Raw genomic sequence first — 21,061 nt, 5'->3', positions numbered from 1 at the left:
CAGGGCAGAGATAGGGGTCTTTGCTGGCAGGTGAATGCCTTTCTTTTTTTCCTTGATTGCCTTATTAAGCGCTTTCTTGCTTTGTATCAAACTCCGTGGTTTTTTGCGTCTTGGCCTGGTGTTATTTTGATGGTTTCTTGGTTGGTTGGAGTTACCCAAGCTCTTCAGTAAATCCATGGTCAGTATTTCCCAGAAGTATGTGATGTTCTTTATGTCTTGTGTCTTTAGATCTGCCTCCCTGCTGGCTACAAACTGTGACAGGCTGTGGCTGAGGTTGGTCGGCCATTTTATTCTTTTGAGGACTCGAAGGTGTTCTTCGCCTGAGGTTGCTCCGATTATTTGCTGAGCTTCCACCTGTTCCCGCACCAGGTTGAAAGTGGCGCGGAGGGGCCTGTGGTGGCTTTCCTCTCTATCGTCCACAGTGAAGTCACAAAGTTTATGGGCCAGCCCTTCGTTAGTAAAGATATAGTCTACGGTGGATATATTCCTGGAGGTCGGTTTAGCGGTCCAGGAGGGATGGCGCATTTTTTGTGACCCATGAGTAGATTGCAGGTTAAAGTTTGTGAGGAATTCGGTCAATGGGGCTGACTTCTTGCTTGAAGGCGCAGCGGGGAACAGACCCAGGCCTCTAGTGTTGAAATCGCCCACTATTATCACGTCATGTTGCTCTGAGCTTATGAGTAGATCTTCCAACGTGGTAATGAGTGCTTCCATGGCCTGATGCGTTTGAGATTTAGTTGGATTGATGTAACAGTTGATTAATAAAAGGGGGTGGGACTTTTGACCCGTTTTCAACCCCTCTATTGTAATGGCTTGAGGATCGGGTGACGCCACTTTTAGTTCTGTGATATTGAATTTGCAGGCGTGGCTTACAAAGATGGAAAGGCCCCCTGACGGGCGTCCAAAGATGGTTCTTTTGGTCGCTGATTTAAAGTGTTCGTAGAAGCCTCCAATTGGAGTGGTTGACCTCGCCCAGGTCTACTGGATGCACAATATGTCTCCCTATGCGAGGTATTCAAGTGAGGCTATGTCTCCGAAAATGTTGCTTAGCCCTGCTACGTTCTATGAAATGATGGTGAGCTTACGGTCTTGTCCCCTGGGTGGATGTAAGTATGCACTATTTCCATAGGTATGTATTTGGTTAGGGACCCTGTCTCCGTGTAACCTCCGGATTGTCCAGACCTTGTTGAAGCCGCTGCACTCTCCGCTGCGTGTCTTTATGCAAGATGTTAATTTTTAGCGGAGTTCTTGGCCTCCCCCCTATTTTCGATCCCCCGTCTAGGCTTATGGGCCTAGTTCCTTTGAGGACTGAGGTAGATTCTTGCTGGCCATGGTTAGGCGTGAGAACATGTGGATATTTTTGCGCCCTGGGGGCAGTGACTTCAATTCCCCATTCTGCGAGTTGTGTGGCTTCCTTGAGGACCGCATATTGGACCTGCTGTTGTGCGAATCCGAGTAAGGTGGGGTAGCCATGGGTGTCCGTCTCCAGACTTTTGAACATTACCCACTCGATCTCATCTGAGGTGATTTGTGCCAAAGATGCAATGGAGCCAAAGAGGCGAACAATATCAGACCTGTTTAAGATGTCGTAGGAGGCTCTGGCGGTGTATCTGGGGGTCAGCAGCACCTCGTATATGGCAGGTTGGTTTTTATGTTGAAGAGGGTGCAAGGTCTGCCCTTCTCCCAGAATGATGTGACTCTGGCAGTTTGTGATCAGAGGGTTTTTGTAGGTGACTCCTGGCCGCAGTCTGCCTGACACCTCATTTAGTGAACCATCCTCTCTTTGGACTCTTAGCAGCTCACCCTGGTTTACGTTGGAGTTAATTACAGTCTTGTGATGATACACCAAGCCAGGGGGGCTGGGGGCGCCGAGTTGAGTACCGAGTACCTCCTGTGCCATCCTCAGCTGAACTTCCTCATCGTGTCTGCTCTCCCGATGGGTGATCTGAAGACTTTGGGCCTTATCTGGGACGGGAGGTACAACTCTTGGCTTCGTGGCCTTGGTTTCCTGTTTGAAGTTGAAAATGGGATAAAGAGGTTTTGGACTGCTTTTATTTACCGTGTCGCCAAAAGCTTGTGTTACTGGTAATATTTGTCTGCTTTTCGCTTTGGATTTCTTCATTTGTTTCTTTAATCTTTTTTTGGCCCTCCCTGACAGTGGGGCTTTCATTCCTGCCGATGCACCTTCGGCCTTCGCCTCTGGGGGGGCAGTGTCAAATGAGTCATCACTTGCAGTATCAGGTGCCAGGACCTCGAGCTCCCCATTCCCTTGTGCTACCGAAGAGAGGTTATTGCTTAGCCCTACCTGTGACTCCTTCGTGGGCTGCTAGCCGCAGTGCAATAGTTTGACAGTTCGGAATGCACCGTCTTCAAGGCTGATGGCTTTTGAGTAGCTTGTTCTGGGGGGGACGTCTCACTTCGTCCTTTGGCTAGTGCCAACATGTCCTTTAAAACTTCTGGTAGACTTGCCCATTTTTCAATGATGGCAGCATTAGCGTCGGTGTTAACCACGTTGGCATGTTGGGCTTCGAGTAGGACGTCTAGTTTAGCCAACTTATCGTCTTGACACGCCAGGTGCTGAGCAATTGAGTACAGCAGGTCCATTTGTACTTCCATCTTTGTGGACTGCCATAACAACGCCCTAGCCCTTGTGTCCTGTACTTCTCTTATTGCTGACAGATTTAACTTTTTGAATGTAACTTCTTCCGCTGCGTCTTGCTGATGTGCTAGGCCCAGCGGGCTCCATCCCTCTGTTTGAGACGTTCCCGGGACGGCAGTTCTGCCCGGGTTTATTGGTGTTGCTTACAGTGTTCGTTCGATAGACTGTTCTAGTTTTTTCAGGAATGATGTTGTTAATGCGTCCATGGGGTTGTCTTCTGTTTTTCGCGGGGAGTCTCCATTGGGGTCGATCGTTTGTGTATACTCTTTGGGGAAGTAGCTGCAGCTGCCTCCTTATGCTCTGTCTCCTCACTCTCCCTCGCTATAGGTCTCACATGAATGCCGGCTGTGATCCATATCGGGCTCTTCGCCCTAGCGACAGGCTGGAGGCATGCCTCGGGACACCCAGTTTTCTGAGTGGTAGCAAGCTCACAGGGAGGAGGACACCTCTGATCTTTAATTGTCTTTGGAGGACCCAGTTTAAGGATGATCTCTGGCACTATCTCTACTTGACCCTCATCCAAGGCTGTAGAGCCACTGGAAGCCTGGAAAAAATGAGTGATGAGTCCTTGAGGGAGGGTATTGCCATTAACTAATTCCTGGGATTTTTGAGAGCTGATGCTCCTTGTTATCCGTCTTTGTGCTGTGCTTTCGGAGTTCACCCCCGGCCCTGCCTCCGTGCTTGGCAGGGTCTTCTTGAGCGACATCCTCGGGCACCCCTGCTGGGGCTCAGAGCGATGTAACTCAGTGCTTATGGACCTTGAAAAGTGGCCCGGGTTTTAATTTGTATGCCTGATTCTGCAAGCACACAGTTACTGAGGAGGACTACAGTACCCAGAGTCCTTTATGTCAGCACTTAGTTGCTCGAACTAGAGGTGGGTGTCGTGGCGTGGATCGTGGTGTAATTGCGGCAGCTTTAAGTTTTGGAATGAATGCGTTAGGGTGCTCTTGGCAAAGGGGTGCTGAAGTCGACCCGATGAAATGATTGGCCTCCCACGGCGCTTGGCCTGCTTTCGGGAGCGGCGATGAGCGTGTAAAGGGATGACGGAATAGGCACAGGTAATGGGCCTTAGGAGAGTCAGGAAATGTCAGAACGAGTCTGTGCAAAGTTTTTTAACGGGTTCTGGACGAGACTTATCCAAAATGCATTGTTCTTCTTAAAAGGGAGGAGAGGGCAAGCGGTGCACTCAGGGGAAACCGCGGGCTGGGAGACCTAGTCAGGCAGGCCCTTGGTCCACCCCCGGGCTCTTACTTCGCAGCCGCCTCTATCGGCGGCCACGCTCGCCTCCAGGACTTACCTCCCACGTGGGGTAGAGCTAGCTAGGCTGGACTGCTCCTTCCACCGAGACTCGCCACTCGCTGTTCCCTCCTCTCCCGCCTCGGTTGCGGGTCTTGTGCCGCTCTCTCCAGCTCTCTCCGGCTCTCTCCGGCGGTCCTGCTGCAGCTGCGGGTCTCGGGCGAGGCTCCCGCTCACCCACAGCTCCCACAACTCGCGGTGCTCACCGGACCCCCCGCGGCCTGCGGTATGCTGCAGCCGCGTTTCTTCAGCCGTGGATAACTACTGCTTTTGCCCTACAGCTCGGCGCCGGGGCTTCTCAGCTCTCCGCAGCTATTGGCGGCTATCACCGGCTCTCGCTCATGCTGGGGCCGAGGCTGGGCAGTGCGGCACGGTCGGTGGAGGCGGTGGCGGCTCTACAGCTCTACTGCTCTGCTGCTCTGCTCCGTGAAGAGAATGGGTGGTGCTTCTCTGTACGCAAGTCAGAAGGCTGGATTATGGGACCTCATCTAGAGTGGGTAGCGGTTACTTGCTTTGCTCACCTGACGGCGTTTTCCAAATGGAGTAGGGAATTACCACGTGAGGCTGACTTTTCCTGGTGTAAATTCTCACAGATGTCGCCATTCCGAGAGATTTTTCCACTAACATTTACCATCTACTTTTAAGAGCTGGTAAATGTATGAAGGGGTCGCTGCTTCGGTGGAGAGTGTTGGGAATAGAATAGGGAAGGCAAAGTGTTTTTCTAGCAAGGAGAATCATTGTATGAAGGGGTGACGAAAAACCAAACAACAATTAATCAAATGGTGTGAAATTAACTCATGAAATCATAATATAACTTTACTCCACCCCGGTTATAATGAGCCCCTAACCTAAGGCCGTGGATCTTCTAAAACGTCTACGGTAATACAATTGTATGCAAATGAATATGAAATACATCAATAAAAACATGTTTTAAAAATGTGAGGTGGCTCTTCAAAATAAGGGTGCAACTCAGTAAAGAACATAGATGCAAGTTTTTTGTTTTTATATCTGGAGGATGGGGAGCATATGCTGACATTGATTCTAAGGCAAGACAAGCAATGCTTTGAATTTCTATACAGAACACTATGAAAATATTATAGTGGACAATGGAGCAGAACATTGCAGGCATTGCACATGCAGAAAACGGCATATCTGGATCAGAGATACACAAACTGTCCATGTGGTTCTAATTCGAACTGAGGTGCTCTTTCAAACAAAACTAAAAATCAACCAAAATAGCGCTCACTCCCGTTCAACACGTAACTTGGAGCAAAATCATACTTCTGTCAGTCACTTACCACGATCAAATGAATTTGGCCACTAGGTTATCAAACTAAATAAGCATTTCTACGTATATCTAATACCGTTTTATGATATAAACATCTTACCAAAAAGTTTCCTGCTACGTAGGTTATCAGGAATAAAGGTATGCAAAAATAAGCATTGGAGCATCTCATGCAGTCAAACAGCGGTTCCATATACTCGCCGCAGAGAATCCGAAAAACCATTAAGAAAGATGCGTAGAAGGAAGTAAAATTCCATCTGGGGATCTTTAAGTCATCAAATGCGCGCTAAAAGAAAACAAACAAACATTAATGGTAAGGACAGCGTGTGCCATTCATTTCGATGTGCGTCATTATGAGTACCTCAGAAAATGTCCTCGGTCTAATATTATCTTCAACAATATAGTGAACGCGTTGTTTTAGCTTATTTTACTGAAACAAATTGCTTCATATAGTTTCCAGCATGTTGTGATAAACATGCTATCATGCAAACTGACGGGAAGGGATTGAGAGGGAGGGCACGTGAAGCGCCACTAAATGTTCTTCCAGGGGAGAAATATCTGTGGTTGGATCTGGATTACATTGCGCACGCTGCATCGCCATTTGGCGTTGCAGCGTGCCCAATGTAATTCGTTTTATTTATTGATTTACTTACCCCCGTTCGGCCGTATGCCTTAGTTTACTACCCCTCCCCCCCACTCCCCCACCCCCGCCCCTCCACCGACCCGCAGTACTCCCTCGAGGAGCCGCTATTGTTTGGATAGCTGCACTATTGCAGAAATATTTACAGTGATAGTTGATAATGCGCCATGATTCGACTAACCTGAGAAATAAGTATCGCCTGTAAAATAAAACCGGACGAGAAGGGATTACATACCCGAATTTATCTTGAAGTGGTGAGAAATAAAGCAGACCATTTGGTCTACTTATCAACAAGCACTGGCAATGCCAACTGGTCTGGCTTTAAAGGAATGTTGTATGGTATTGTGATTCAGCAAAGGGGGTGGTGATGAACAGAGTGTCTGAATTAAGCAGACCACTCTTACCCAGTCCAAAGATCAGGGCTTGATCCATCACCGTTATTTAGCTCACTGCCCCATCCCAGCTCAGAACCTGGCTATCTGCAAATTAGTCTGTCCCTGGCCCAGTGCATCATGGGAACAGGGCAGACCAAACTACCAAGCCAATTCTTCACCAGAAAGGAGACAAGCTACCGGGGACCGGTTTCTGGCATTTCAGCCTCGTCGGCCCGGCTTGCTTGAATCCTGATGGAGCAGTGAGCAAGGGACTCATGTCTGAGTATACCCTGCCACACCTATAGTGGCCAAAAACGATTCAGCAAAGGGGGTGGTGATGCATTACAAATAGCATGGGAATGGATATGTATTTGTGGGGTGGCACGTAGTGTGAACAGCAAATACCCAGATTAGTCCCACACCACAATGGTCAAAGGAGATTGGCCCGAATAAAAACGTACGTGGCCGAGGCGCACCCGTTTCTAAAACACCACAAAGTTAGATGCCACTTTAAGTTAGGAACACTCAGCCAATCAGGACATAGCACACACAGGGGCAGCTCCTCCGCAATGGCCCATGCTCCTCAGGCACTCCCTCCAACCACCCCACCACTTTTTGTTTTTGGCAGATGCCGCTGTGCACACATAGCACACGCAGTGATCACTCACTCCCTATGCCGGACATCTTGACACATTACTTACTGGCCCTCGTTATGTCCACACAAGGTTGCACCGACCTGCATTTGTCATCAGATAGGAATAATTTATGGCTCTATGACTAGCCCTGCATTCCTCTCCTTAAAAATGTATGCTTCAAGAAATGTATAAAAAGACCCTGGAAACGATTATACTTTGAGTCAGTTATCAGACCCGTATCTGTATGCTGCACTCCCCGCCACAGTGTTTCTTCAAACCACTGTTTTGGCAAACACCTCTTGTCTTTGTTTCTTCAATGTAAATTCATATCCAAGCAACAACCAAAGGCCCTCTTCTGGTGATTAACACAAAGTTATCTGGCGACAGCTGCACTGTCAAGTTAGACCATAACAAGAACCCCATTATAAGTCGGATGCAAAATGGGCCGGTATCAGGGAAAGACTGGGAATGAAAAGCAGCCCTGGTAAAAAATATTAAAACCATCCCCTCTCTCTTCATCCACAGGTGCCCAGATGCCTCCTGTCTCCTTCAGTACGGCATTGCCCTCGCCTTGCCCTTCTGACTGACCTTGGTGTCTGTCTTCTGCTGTTTTTCTTGTTTGCAGCGTGTTCTGCTTTTGACTCGGTAACTGCTCTTCATTCTTTGTTTCTCTTAACTGTTCCTTGTTGCATCTTTTGCTCCTCTTACTGCTCCGTCTTGCATCTTGCTTCTTCTGTCAGTTTGTGACCTCGACTTGCTCCATTAATTATGTTTTCTGGCCTTGATGCTCCCGCTGGACTTTCCCACTCTCCCCACCAGGCTTTTCTACTCTTGCTGAGATTACCAATGCCCCCCCCCCCTGCATCTCTCACTCTCCAAGGCCCTACTTAATGAAGGACGCAGTGCGGTTGCAAAGGGAGCATGCCACCAGCTCGCCAAAGGCAAGCTTGTCTGTGTCTGTCTGTGCCTTGATCATACTCAGCACCAAGAACCTTGGTCCATACGCTTCCTGCATCTACACGACCAATGAATTCCACCTGGTCAAGACCTCACACAGCTCCACACACCCACCTTGGACAACAACACTCACTCGCATGCATGCTCCTCAATACACTCTCACATGTCAAGCACTCAACCAAGATTTGGAAACTCATTGACTCCAATGCACCGGACCTCCCCTTCCTCACCGAAACCTGGCTCAAACCCACATCTGCACCGGACATCACCACAGTAATCCCTTCTGGATGCTAAATCCTGCACCAGGAACGACCCCATAAACCAGAAAGAGGACTTGCCATTATCCACAGAGACACCATTAAGTAGACCTCTTACACCGACCGAGAAGCCACTTTTATAGAACATATGCAATCACTTCACCGACCTCACCGCACCCCTTGACATGACCACCAAAAGACTTTTTACTCGTAGGTGATATCAGCAACCAACTTGTTACTGCTAGTTGCCATAATTATTATAGACAATGATGACCTATCCATTCATCTGTGTACTACAACATACTACGACACATACCATGTCATCACTCTTACCTTAGTTGAAGTTTTGCCCAACTTTCAGGGAGTACTAGTCTCATGCTATGCATATATTAATTTACATATAATCTCCCTGAGTAGTTATTGTTACTTAACCCGTATGACATTTTTTTTCAGTACATTGTTTACCTAACAAACACCATTCATTCTTACATGCTCCTTCATGGATTTAAGGTACCCAGTCAGATACATGATTTTCTTTTATGGGACACTAAGTGAGATGGTGATTATGTGACTTGCTTGCTACACTTTCCATCCACCATGTGCTTACAATCAATACCATTGTTCCTCCGGCTACACTTTTAGGGATGCTCCTATTCCGTTCTGTGCACACCATATTTCTCACACTCTATTCACAAATCTACTTTGGGAATAGTCTTTCTCTTACTATTCACAAACACCCCTTCTGATATCACTTCTTTGCTTTTATTTTCAGCATGACTTTTGGTAACAATGCACTCCCTCCCACCTTCCTGGTTTCGGGTACTTTAATATGATAACCATTATCTGTCTATAGATATCTTACAGCCTTGAAAAAGTTGCTCAGACAAAACACATGTTTGCTGTTTCTCCCTTTTAAAAAGTTTTCAAATGCATATACATCTCATCACATAACTGGTACTTGTATTTCATGAAGTCTGCAATAAAATCTGATCACAGCACTTCATTACTGATCCTGTTTACATACAATTTCTACCAGGCAATACAGATGTTTCACCAATGTATGCTGAACTTATGTGAAAGCACCTTCTATTGTGGAATTGGAAAAAGAACAAAATACATATTTCATGCGGACGGGTTAATGAGATACCAGTGTGTGCTCTTGGACATCTTGGAATTATATTTGATATAAAACCCATTTATATTTGGTCCTTTACTATTACATTGTGTGTTTGGGCTATATTGCCTTACATTTTATTGGATGAGAAGTTAGTATAACCCACTGCTACCAAGTGTTAAATTATCTGTGCACAGATAACTCAGTTCAGCTCACGGTGTGCCAGCTTAGACGCCACCTCATGCACCTCATGCACCTTCCTTCATATCACCCCCCTGGCTGCAGCGGTCATATCCCTCCTAACGGTGTAGGCCTAGATGTCAAACTTTATCAGCTAAATCACAGATGACAGTCGGCCATATTATAGCACCTATGTGAAGCATGTAGTTGCTGCTCAGGACAGGAGAGACACCAGCTGCCCTGCATACCAGGCGCCTCAACATGATGCAACTGTGAGAGGGACCATCTGGTGGGGTGTTCCTGTTTCACTCTATGGGGAACAGCAACCCACTTTCCTTTGTTCGGCAAACTGAGTGACCCAACAACAGCAGCACCACGCCAGAACGTCTGTAAGTTTGAATACATTTTTATTATTATTTTGTTACGAACTTTCATTATCCATTGAACCACAGAAATGTATATCTCAGGCTCTGCCAATGAACAGCAGGCTATCCCTAAATAACTCCCCCCCACACCCGCCACACCATTCCTAGATTATAAAAAGGAAAACATTCAAGTTTCCAGTGCCTGAATTCTCTCCCCCATAAGTGTTAAGTGCAAGTACGTCTGAACTTCTCAGGCCTTCATGGCACCAATATATTGTTGTATAGTAGTCATCTAGCTTTGAGGATTGTAGCAACTTTAGGGCTCAGAAACGTTTGGGCAGGATAGTTTTTTAAAGTATCCACTAAAGTATTCCAAAAGGAGGACCCATTGCTTAAGTTACACCTTCTTCTCACATTGTGTCAGTTTCAATACTTTTACCATTCTTCGATGTCACCATAGTCTTTTGACTCATATATGTTTGGTGGGCAAAAGTTGCTGTCCCCAAAGGCACAATAAGGTTTGTTTGAACTTGCCCAAAGCATTTCTGGTATGGGGAACCCCCCAAAAATTACTTCAGGGAATCTGGTTTGGCAATAATATTGACGTCCAAAAAGATTTTATTTTGAGATCAGACCAGATTATATGAGTGAGAGACCCCTCCTCCATGCACCCTCCCAGTCGAGAGAACTGTTCCCTGTCGTCATTTTAGCTAGGTGTGCTGGAGTATAATGCCACTGGCACAGCACCTTAAGAATTACAGCACACAAGGGTCCAGCACACTAATTGTTTTAATACCCTAATATTTCAACAGTGATAACAACTTATGTACAATGCTTATTCCAAATCGACGATAACAATTCAGTGGAGTTGTTTGCAGTGCATTCTTTATTTCTTTATTTATTCTTGAAATAAAAGACTGTAGCCGTAGCCAACGCATTTCATCCTTCATCGGACTTCTTCAGAGCTACAAATAACACATATACATATATCACAATTATTATACATAAATTTACACTATTTTCACAACCTAAAAATTATATATGTTCAGCAAAAAAATCGAAAACCTTTTTATCCTCTTTTCTAAAAGTCCAGTGGGTTCGCATAAATGACACTATAACAGTGTCCCCAGTGGGTAACCCCTGAAACAGAAAGTTAGCATATCTTACCAGAAAATGTAGTTGTTTAAAGTCTTTATCAAGTATTTAAGTATCTCCCCAGTGGCATTCAACTTGATTTCAAATTGCCTAATATGTAAAAAAAAGTCAATCCTTTAACCAGTCAGTCCCTATTTATTTAAAATGCACATTAAATGTACCTATATAGATGAAAACAAGTCTCTAAAATGGTGTTAGCTCACAAGTCCAAACAACACAACTGCATCCCCATCAGCTTTGACATGAGAATGCAGAACCAGGGTATTTGGCAGGAAAAACATATCTCGCCGTCAACTGATGCCCAATTCACAATCTTAATGCTGCCCACTGGTTCATGAGCATGGAACCAAATGCCAGCTATCACCAACTAGGGCTGAGTGAAGACTGTCATTATGTCATGGCCTTCTCAACACCTCTTTCGATACTGTTGTCTCAACTTTGGAATTTTTTTAGCGGCCAAAATATTCCATAAGTCAGTGTGGGAGATATTGTCAGGCCTTGTTGGAGTCTTAAACGTTAGTGATGACATTCTAGTCTATGCATCATCCATTGAAGAGCCTCATTGGTAACCCACAGCTATGCTCCAGCGGATCACAGAAATGGATCTGACACGCAACAAGGTCAAATATAATTTCATAAACCAAGAGGCAAAGTTCTATGGTTGCATATTTTCATGGGACAGTATCCGTATGATCAAGATATAGTGATTGAAATCAGAGAATCAGACCCCTGTGACACCATCGGAAGTCAGACATTTCCTTGGTCTTGCCACCTACTGTGGGAGATTCAACCTGAAACTGGCTGCCCACCCTCCCTGGTCACTTTGGTAACTCACTAAGGGGCAGACGTACGACCGAGGTAATAGCGCCTCGCAAATTGCGACTCGCAATTTGCGAGGCGCTGTTTCCAATGTACAACAGTGTTTTTCACACTGTTAGCGATTCCCAAAGGGGTCGCAAATAGAGAGGCTCATGAATATTAATGAGCCTCTCACAATTTGCGACCCCATTGGGAATGGCAGGCCCTCCCAGGTATGGTTGCTGGGCTCAGCAGACCACCATGTCTGGGACTGCTTTTAAATAAAGCAGTTATTTTTAAATGCAGCACGTTTTCCTCAAAGAAAAACGGGATGCATTTAAAAAAGAAAAAAACTAAACGTTTCGTTTAATTTTTCAAGGGCAGGTTGTGGTTCCTGGGACCACTGAATGCCCTTAAAAAATATTTTCACCTGCATTGGCAAATTTGCCAATGGAGAAGGGTCCCCCGCGGACCCCTTCCCTTTTGCGACCCTATTACCACCCTCTTAAAGAGGGTGGTAATTTGCAAGTGTTTTGCGCCCGCAATTACGGACGCAAAACATTCTTACATAGGGTTGTGCTCACTATTTGGAAAGGAACACCCCTTCCTATAGCTAGTGGCAAAACCCTATTTTGCAAAATAGCGTTTGTACATTACCCATGCTGTTTTTGCAAATGCAAACCCATTTGCGCATGCAAACATGGTCGTATTTCTGGCCCTAAGACTTTAGGAACATGGCAATTGTGAGAAAAAGAAGAGAAGATATTCTGCAGCATATTACACGACCATGGTGTATTTTGACACAGCCAAAGAATCAGAATTAATTGTTGATGTGAGAACTATTGGACTGGGATCCTTGTTAGTAAAGAAAATGGGGTGGAAAGATGTGAAGACCACCGCTTTTGATAGTAGAGCACTCACTTCTGCTGTTTCTTCCTTCTCATTTTCAGTATTTGTTTTTCTTTCAACAGTTGGTTTCTTTGGGAAAATATTGAGTGATCTACACATATGACCCCTTGCTGAACTCATAATTGTGTCTATTGTTCAGAGATGTATAGCTTTACTGGATCACCTATGAGTGTTGCAATGGTTTCCATCACAAACTGGAAGTAGGTTAAAAGCACAAAAAATAGGAAAAATGCCCTACCTCTTTGAAAAAATTCCATAATTGTGGAAAACATTTAGGTTTTCAAGTTAGCTTTGCATGTTCTTGAAAGCTGTGATGAGAGTGGCTTTAGGACAGCAAACCGTTAGTCCATGACATTTTTAAGAAAACAATTCACACACTTTTATCCAGAGCCCTTGTTTTAAATATTTCCCCCAAAATTCAAAATGTAGTTATATTTTGTATTCTTTCTGGGTCTCTACCTGGGGACTCCACAAACCCTGGATAACCCCAGTATGGTGTAAAAAACAAGGATACAAATTTGCAATGGTACTTTATGAGGACAAAAAGCTATGAGGGCCTAAGCGTGAACTACCCCAAATAGCCAAAAAGGGCCCACCACAAATGGTGGTCAGGGGGTCGCCTAAGCAGTTTAAGGAGTTAATATAGAACTACAAGGACACTTGTCTGAGATGAACTGTCATAAAAATATAATAGGAGCTAATACTCATTCCGTCCACAGCCAGCAACAATCACAAAACCTAACAATTCCAAACCGAAGGATATATCCATCCATCCATGCATCCGTCCATCTGTCCGTCCGTCCGCCTATCTGTTTGTCTGTCTATCAACGTGTTTGCGGAGGTGATACAACCATCAACCTGCAGACATCTGGCATGAAAGACACATCGCCAACAAAATGATAAGTGCAGAATAACACAACGTGTTGCTACTGGATCACAGTTCAGGAGGATAAAGATTGTATAATTTAAGCCAACACCACATAACGCCATTCTGAAAATTGAACTTGAATATACAATTGTAATAACGAGCTACATTTGCATATTCGTCTGCTGAAATGCAGTCTTATGAATATGCTATAAATGTTGGACACACTTTACTCACTTTTCAGTCGGGATCTTATAAAACCGCTCTATTATGGTAATAATGTTTTAACTACAGCACTGCATGTCTAGCTTTTGATACTTCCAGGAAAAGTTGTGCCTTCGTGGCTTCACAAACAATAGCCACAATTTATGACTAATATAAAGGTGCCCCCTTATCAAAAAGTCTGAGAAAATGAGTCCCAGCAGAAATTATTTATTTTAACAGCAGCGCAGCAGAGAATGCGAAGAGAAGAGGGAGGCAGTGATTCACTGTTTCGAAAAGAGCAATGATTTTAAATTACTTCACATTACCCATAAGGCATTTTCTTCTTGTACCCAAACCTTTTGCTACAGGTATTCACTGCACTGGTAATGTTTATTCACGGACCGAACACGGCTCTAAAGATATACATTCCAACATATGTATTTAGAAATATAATTACTATGCCAGGTTTGGAATCATAACTTCCTATGCCATGCTAAACTGTTAGTAAAAGTACTGACCACAAAATCTGATTAGCTGCGTCAGGCATTCTCTTTATTTAGCCATAGGCAGGCAGCAGTGGTTCGTGTTTGTTTTTTAAGCTGTCTGGAATAGCATTCAACATTTTGTAAAATGAACATCGGCTCGGAAAAATCCGGTAATGCTCATCAGAGATTATTCAGAAACATGGACGAGTAAACAAGTTGATATTCCAATGTAATAAACATAGTGAATTCAACTGGCTGTATAGCCTAGTGTCAACAGTAATGACTTTTTAACAAAAAACTGAGCTCTAAACCTAGTTTGGCCAAAACTGTGTGATTCTGCCCAAGGCACTCAATATAACTGTGGCTCAAAATTGTAAATATTGTGATAGTGTTCCTGCTGGAGAGAGATCAGAGTTTTGTCTAGTAGCTGCTTTGAGTCATCATAAAGTAGAAAAGAACGTCAATGCTCCTGCTGCAAAGAATGTGTAACCACACGAATCACAGAACTGAATTTTAAGTGGATAGCTAAGTAGGTTATTGCTTTTGGCACAGAGATATTTTTGTTACTTGCAGTTCATATATCCAACCCTTCTATAACACGGTGAGCTATGGACTGTCATTAAAAAGCTGCTTGCAAACAGCATTGTATAGGGTAGCATGTTATGTTTTTTCCACGTCTTTCGTTAGCCTATATTGTCATAAAGGGTTAATTTGGGTAGAAATACATTCTTATTAGTAAAGTCAACCACTGTGGTACGTTTTAAGTCCCAAGTTTGTGCTTCTCAAGAACAAACACTCTTAAAATATACGGCCCACTAGTATGGATGATGAAATTCCTACACCTTGTAATCCTCATTGTTTTATGTAACATTACCTGTAGACTGATTTACACATGTATGATTAATTTTCTCTGTATAATGTGTGTGATGTAAAGTAATCTGACAACCTACACAGGACGGAGTAGCGCTACAATGCATGTGATAGAGGGGCTATGAAGAGATGAGTGGCACTGGTGGAGAGGGGTAGTGAAGTAATTCGTGGAGAAGTATGTTTTTTTTAATGGTGTGATGCTAACAAAGATTGTCGCACTGGGTGCCACCCTGTCGAAAGGGCTTTTATTCCACCCATTTTGAAAGCCTCGGGACACCTCCTGTGCCTCAGTCACTTTCCTCAGTTCCCCTGTGGTTAATTGCAGCAAGCATGGGGAATCTTCAAAAGAGGGAGGGACAGAGGAGGAAGGTAGAGAAAAAGGAATCAGAGAGGGAGAAAAGAGAGAATGGATGCATCACAGTAGCCAGATTGTGCGAGGAGAGGAAGAGAACGGGGCTGGATTGAGTTTCTTTTACCAGGGCTGCTTTGTTGTCCCTAGTTTAGCCCTGAAAGCTAACATTTTCCTTGTTAAATGTTTCATCCCTATCAACCCCATCATGTTAAATTTTCTGTAATGTAGATTGAACTGAAATTCACACCCTATACTATTCAATGCAAGTACCTCTTGTTTGAAACGCTTAACCTATGACAATAATGATCCACTGCACATTGAAGTATCCAAAATATATTTTGGACAGTGGGGTGTTTAGATAAGTAAGAAGGGTATTTGCTAAATCACTCACAGGTATTGTTAAGAAATCACAAGACTGTAGAACTAATTAATGGAGACAGCAGTATATTTGCTTAGTCCACTCCTTCTCCTTGAATTCAAGGTCACACCAAATAATTTCATTGATGTATGGATTTTTGAGAGATCACAAGATAGCAAGATTGTTTGTCAGTCATCAGGAGAAGTGTCAAACGTATTTATTTCTATTGTCCTTTTTCCTTCTGGCATGTCTACGAGTGACACACAGCGTTGACAACTGGAAAATTGTCAGTAATAGAGTGTGTCCTTACTATTCTAACACCAAAAGCACTTTGATACCATGGTAGGTTATAAAGTGGACCAAAGAAAATATAACTGTGCAGTTCATTTTTTTACACACTTGTTGACACTATAGGAAATGGTCCTCAAAGAGGGCTGGCCACACACACACAAAAACACACAACACACACAAACACACACGCACACACACACGTACGCACACACACAGTCTCTCCCTCTCCAAATTTATTCTTTAGGCTCAAGTGTTTATAGTACATGATGAGAAGATCATCCACATCTATTAGTCAGGGTGGCGGGCATGTGCTTGGCCTTTATATTGAGAGTATGTCTGGATATTAGTAAACATCTCAGCTAAATCTGCCAAATACAATCCAGAAACTGCAGGGGCTAACTCACACCGTTGTTTTAATTCATTCTTAATTAGAATGTGCTTTTTGAGCAAATTCCACCCTGGTCTAGTTACCTTAGTGAAGTCTCTGTAAGTTTACTAAGAGCCATGATGGATTTTCTCAGTGCTGATGTTTACCTCATAATATTTCATCATCTACTAGGCTGAATGCTTGAAAGTCTATGAAACAGTAGCATCCAAACCTACCTTGCTACTTCAATTGACTTTTGGGCAATTGCCAAAAGGTCCAAGCAATAGTCAACAGGTGAATACATTTCTCAAAAGCCACACTTTTCATAAGGTACTATACCCATTCTGACAAGCCAAGATATCAGGCGTTTACCCACTACTCTAGCACATACTTTAGATAGAGGATCAATGTTACTGATGAAAGGATATTTTGACGGATCATTTGTGTCCCCCTACTTATGGAATAGTTTGACTCCTATTATGACTCCTAATATTACTGTTCTGGGGGACTTCAACTTTCATTTGGAGAACACCTCATGTAGAGACACTCAAGCTCTCCTGGAAACACTGGGCTGCTGCGGCTTGGGACAGCGGGTGGAAGGCCCTATCCATTCTGCAGGGCATACCCTTGATGGGGTTTTTTCTAACGATCAGAGGTTGAAGGTGGGGCAGCCTACCCCCCTGTTTCATTTGATTTGTATTATCAGGCAGCCTCACCTCCTATTTCTGGTGGTAGTACATACAAGGAAGGAAGGAATTTCAATCTTATAAGCACTGACACCCTTTCGCCTTTTTTGAATAAGCTGGTATTCTCTAATCAGGCTGATGCTAACTCGGTGGCCCTGGAGCTCTCCAATACTCTTACTCTAGCGATGGACACCCTTGCCCCTGTGAAGAGACTCTATTCTGGTAGAAAAAGCCCGTCCGCTCCCTGGTTTTCTGACAGACTTAGAACACTGAGACAAGCGTGTCGGAAACAGGAGAGGCTGTGGCGCGCCCACATAGAGCCCCTGGAGAAAGAACGTAATAAGCTCTGCCTGAAAGTATATAAATCCGCTATCCTTGAGAAAAAAAAATCATACTTTTGGTCACAGCCTCGTTAAACTCCGCAGGGATCTTTTTAAGATCGTTGATTCTCTTACCTCTCCACAGGCAGCGGACTCCACAGAAGGTTCCCAAGAACTTTGTGATAAAATCTCTGGCTTCTGCCACACCAAAAATTTTGACATTTACATCTCACTTGAAGCAGCAACTTCTTCTATCAGGAAACCACGATGGGAGCACAACACTAGCCTCTCCTCCGGATCGCCCCTCTGCATTGTGGTATATGCAGTGCGTATAACTTGAAGAGTTTCTGAAAAAGTTTGTGTGTGATTCACCAAAGTTGGTGCAAGTAAGTACTTAATATTTCCAGCATCTCTAGACACGAGATATGGCTCGTGTTCTGGGATAGTATCCCTCATCAGTAGAGAAAAGTTCTGGGGTGGTTGAGAAGGCCGCCAAACAACCGTCACAGGCCTCGTTGCCTCTTAGGCGCACAGGTGCATCTCCAAAAGCTCGTCAGCTTAGGGGCTCACGGGAGCCCTTTAACAGGAAACCACGATGGGAGCACACTGCTAGCCTCTCTTCCGGATCGCCCCTCTGCATTGTGGTATATGCAGTGCGTATAACTTGAAGAGTTTCGGAAAAAGTTCGTGTGTGATTCACCCAAGTTGGTACAAGTAAGTACTTAATATTTCCAGCATTACCTAGACACGAGACATGGCTCGTGTTTCGGGATAGTATCCCTCATCAGTAGAGAAAAGTTCTGGGGTGGTTGAGAAGGCCGCAAAACAACCGTCACAGGCCTCGTTGCCTCTTAGACGCGCAGGTGCATCTACAAAACTCGTCAGCTTAGGGGCTCACAGGTGCCCTTTAACATGAAACCACGATGGGAGCACACTGCTAGCCTCTCCTCCGGATCGCCCCTCTGCATTGTGGTAAATGCAGTGCGTATAACTTGAAGAGTTTCGGAAAAAGTTCGTGTGTGGTTCACCAAAGTTGGTGCAAGTAAGTACTTAATATTTCCAGCATCTCTAGACACGAGACATGGCTCGTGTTTCAGGATAGTATCCCTCATCAGTAGAGAAAAGTTCTGGGGTGGTTGAGAAGGCCGCCAAACAACCGTCACAGGCCTTGTTGCCTCTTAGGCGCGCAGATGCATCTCCAAAAGCTCGTCAGCTTAGGGGCTCACGTGAGCCCTTTAACAGGAAACCACGATGGGAGCACACTGCTAGCCTCTCCTCTAGATCGCCCCTCTTCAAGTTATACGGACTGCATATACCAAAATGCAGAGGGGCGATCCGGAGGAGAGGCTAGCAGTGTGCTCCCATTGTGGTTTTCCTGTTTAAGTGCTCCTGTGAGCCCCTAAGCTGACGGGCTTTTGGAGATGCACCTGCGTGCCAGAGGGGCAACGAAGCCTGTGACGGTTGTTTGGCGGCCTTATCAACCACCCCAGAACTTTTCTCTACTGATGAGGGATACTATCCCGAAACACAAGCCATGTCGCGTGTCTAGAGATACAGGAAATATTAAGTGCTTACTTACACCAACTTTGGTGAAACAGTCACAAACTTTTTTGAAACTCTTCAAGTTATACGCACTGCATATACCAGAATGCAGAGGGGCGATCCGGAGGAGAGGCTAGCAGTGTGCTCCCATCGTGGTTTTCCTGTTAAAGGGCTCCCGTGAGCCCCTAAGCTGATGAGCTTTTGGAGATGCACCTGCGCGCCAGATGGGCAACGAAGCCTGTGACGGTTGTTTGGCGGCCTTCTCAACCACCCCAGAACTTTTCTCTACTGATGAGGGATACTATTCCGAAACACGAGCCATGTCTCGTGTCTAGAGATACTGGAAATATTAAGTACTTACTTACACCAACTTTGGTGAAACATTCACAATTTTTTTTCGAAACTCTTCAAGTTATACGCACTGCATATACCAGAATGCAGAGGGGCGATCCGGAGGAGAGGTTAGCAGTGTGCTCCCATCGTGGTCTTCCAAATTCTTCTATCAGCCCGGGCCTCTCCGATCCTCATTCCTCCTGAAGAGGGCCTGCTTAGGAGGTCGACCCCGAGACTATCCAACTTCCCCCGGCTGTCCCCAGAGATGGTTGACAGGCTCCTTGATAGTGTCACCTCAGGTTCTCACCTGGACCCCTGTACTCTTAAGGTGCTTAAAACCTGCCCGGAAGCTGTTATTCCTTATCTTATGGAGGTCATGAATCTTGCCATTTCCGAGGGAGCTTTTCCCCCACTGTATGGAAGACACGATTGTGAAGCCTTTATTAAAGAAACCCTCCCTTGATCCGGGCGAGTTGAAAAAGTTTCGGCCCATTTCCCTACTGCCTGCCCCTGCTAAGATGCTGGAGGCTCATTTAAATCGCCATCTCATCACCTATTTAAAAGACCATCATCTTCTTGACAGATCCCAACATGGCTTCAGGAGATATCATAGTACGGAGACTGCCCTTACGGCAGTCTTTAATAACATCCGTACCCAGGTTGATTCTGGCCGTACTACTCTCCTGATTCTGCTGGACCTTACCGCAGCCTTCAACACACTGTCTCCCCATATACTGGTATCCAGATTGGGAGAGATAGGTGTCGAGGGTCCGGCCTTGAGTCTCCTTGCCTCCTTCCTGTGTGACAGGGAACAGAGGGTGAAGATGGGCCAGTTTCCTTCTCCCCCCAAACCTTTGCACTGTGGGGTCCCTCAGGGCTCCGCCTTAAGCCCTACGCTTTTTAACATTTATGTGGCCCCCCCTTGCAAGGGTGGTGAGATCTTTCGGGCTAGAGGTGTTTTCCTATGCGGATGACACCCAAATTATGGTTTCTATCACACATACGGTAAGGGACTGTGCCCTCAACTTCAGGAATTGTATGGAGGCTGTCTCTCAGTGGATGGTAGAGAACTTCTTGAAGTTAAAAAGAGAGAAGACAGAGGCCCTGATCTTTGGGAAGGATCAGAAATCTGGTCCAGTGAGTGGTGGCCCTCCGTGCTCGGGAATTAGGACCCTTAAGAAGATCTCCCACTATCTATCCCCCATGCACTTGAGCAGGCCACTATGGCATTAGTGTCCTCTAGACTGGACTATTGCAATGCCCTTTATATGGGCATTAACAAGGGCCTTATCCACCAGCTCCAGTTGGCACAAAATGCGGCAGCAAGATTAGTACTGAATCTCCTGAGATACAGTTCTGCCAAGGCCACGCTTAGGAGCCTCCATTGGCTTCTGATGGATCGTAGGATTACTTTTAAAATCCTATGTTTGACCCATGAAGCCTTCTACGATACCGGCGCAGAAAACATCATGTCACTTGTCCAGCATTATGCCCCCAGTAGACCCCTTCGATCCGCTCACAAAAACCTACTCGTGGTCCCTAGGTTGCGCCCAAACTGTGGAACTCTCTCCCTCTAGAGATTTCTGGCCTGGTCTCTCTCCTTTTATTTCGCAATGCCTTAAAAAATTGGCTCTTTCCTTGACATTCCTTCTTTCGCTCTATTCCTTTCTGTGTTCCGTTCCTTTCTCCGCACCAGCGCCTTGATGCCCTTGGGCTAAGTCTGCGCTTAACAAGATTACATTCATTCATTCATTCATTCCTACA

General features: G+C 45.1%; 1 protein-coding gene across 1 annotated transcript in view; it reads right to left on the bottom strand.

The window, feature by feature from the left end:
* The window catches only part of LOC144820123 (uncharacterized), a 198,164-nt gene extending 193,969 nt beyond the window's left edge, over positions 1 to 4,195 (bottom strand). Inside the window, exon 1 of the mRNA XM_078677759.1 lies at positions 3,957 to 4,195. The gene's annotated coding sequence lies outside the window, so the exon portion shown is untranslated. The remainder of the gene's footprint in view (positions 1 to 3,956) is intronic.
* Between the last annotated feature and the right edge of the window lie 16,866 nt (positions 4,196 to 21,061).

This window comes from Lissotriton helveticus, chromosome 2_1 (genome assembly GCF_964261635.1).
Source record: "Lissotriton helveticus chromosome 2_1, aLisHel1.1, whole genome shotgun sequence".
In the NCBI taxonomy this organism is placed as follows: Eukaryota; Metazoa; Chordata; class Amphibia; order Caudata; family Salamandridae; genus Lissotriton; species Lissotriton helveticus.
Note: the sequence above shows the minus strand (reverse complement) of the source record. Positions and strands in the feature narration are given on the sequence as shown.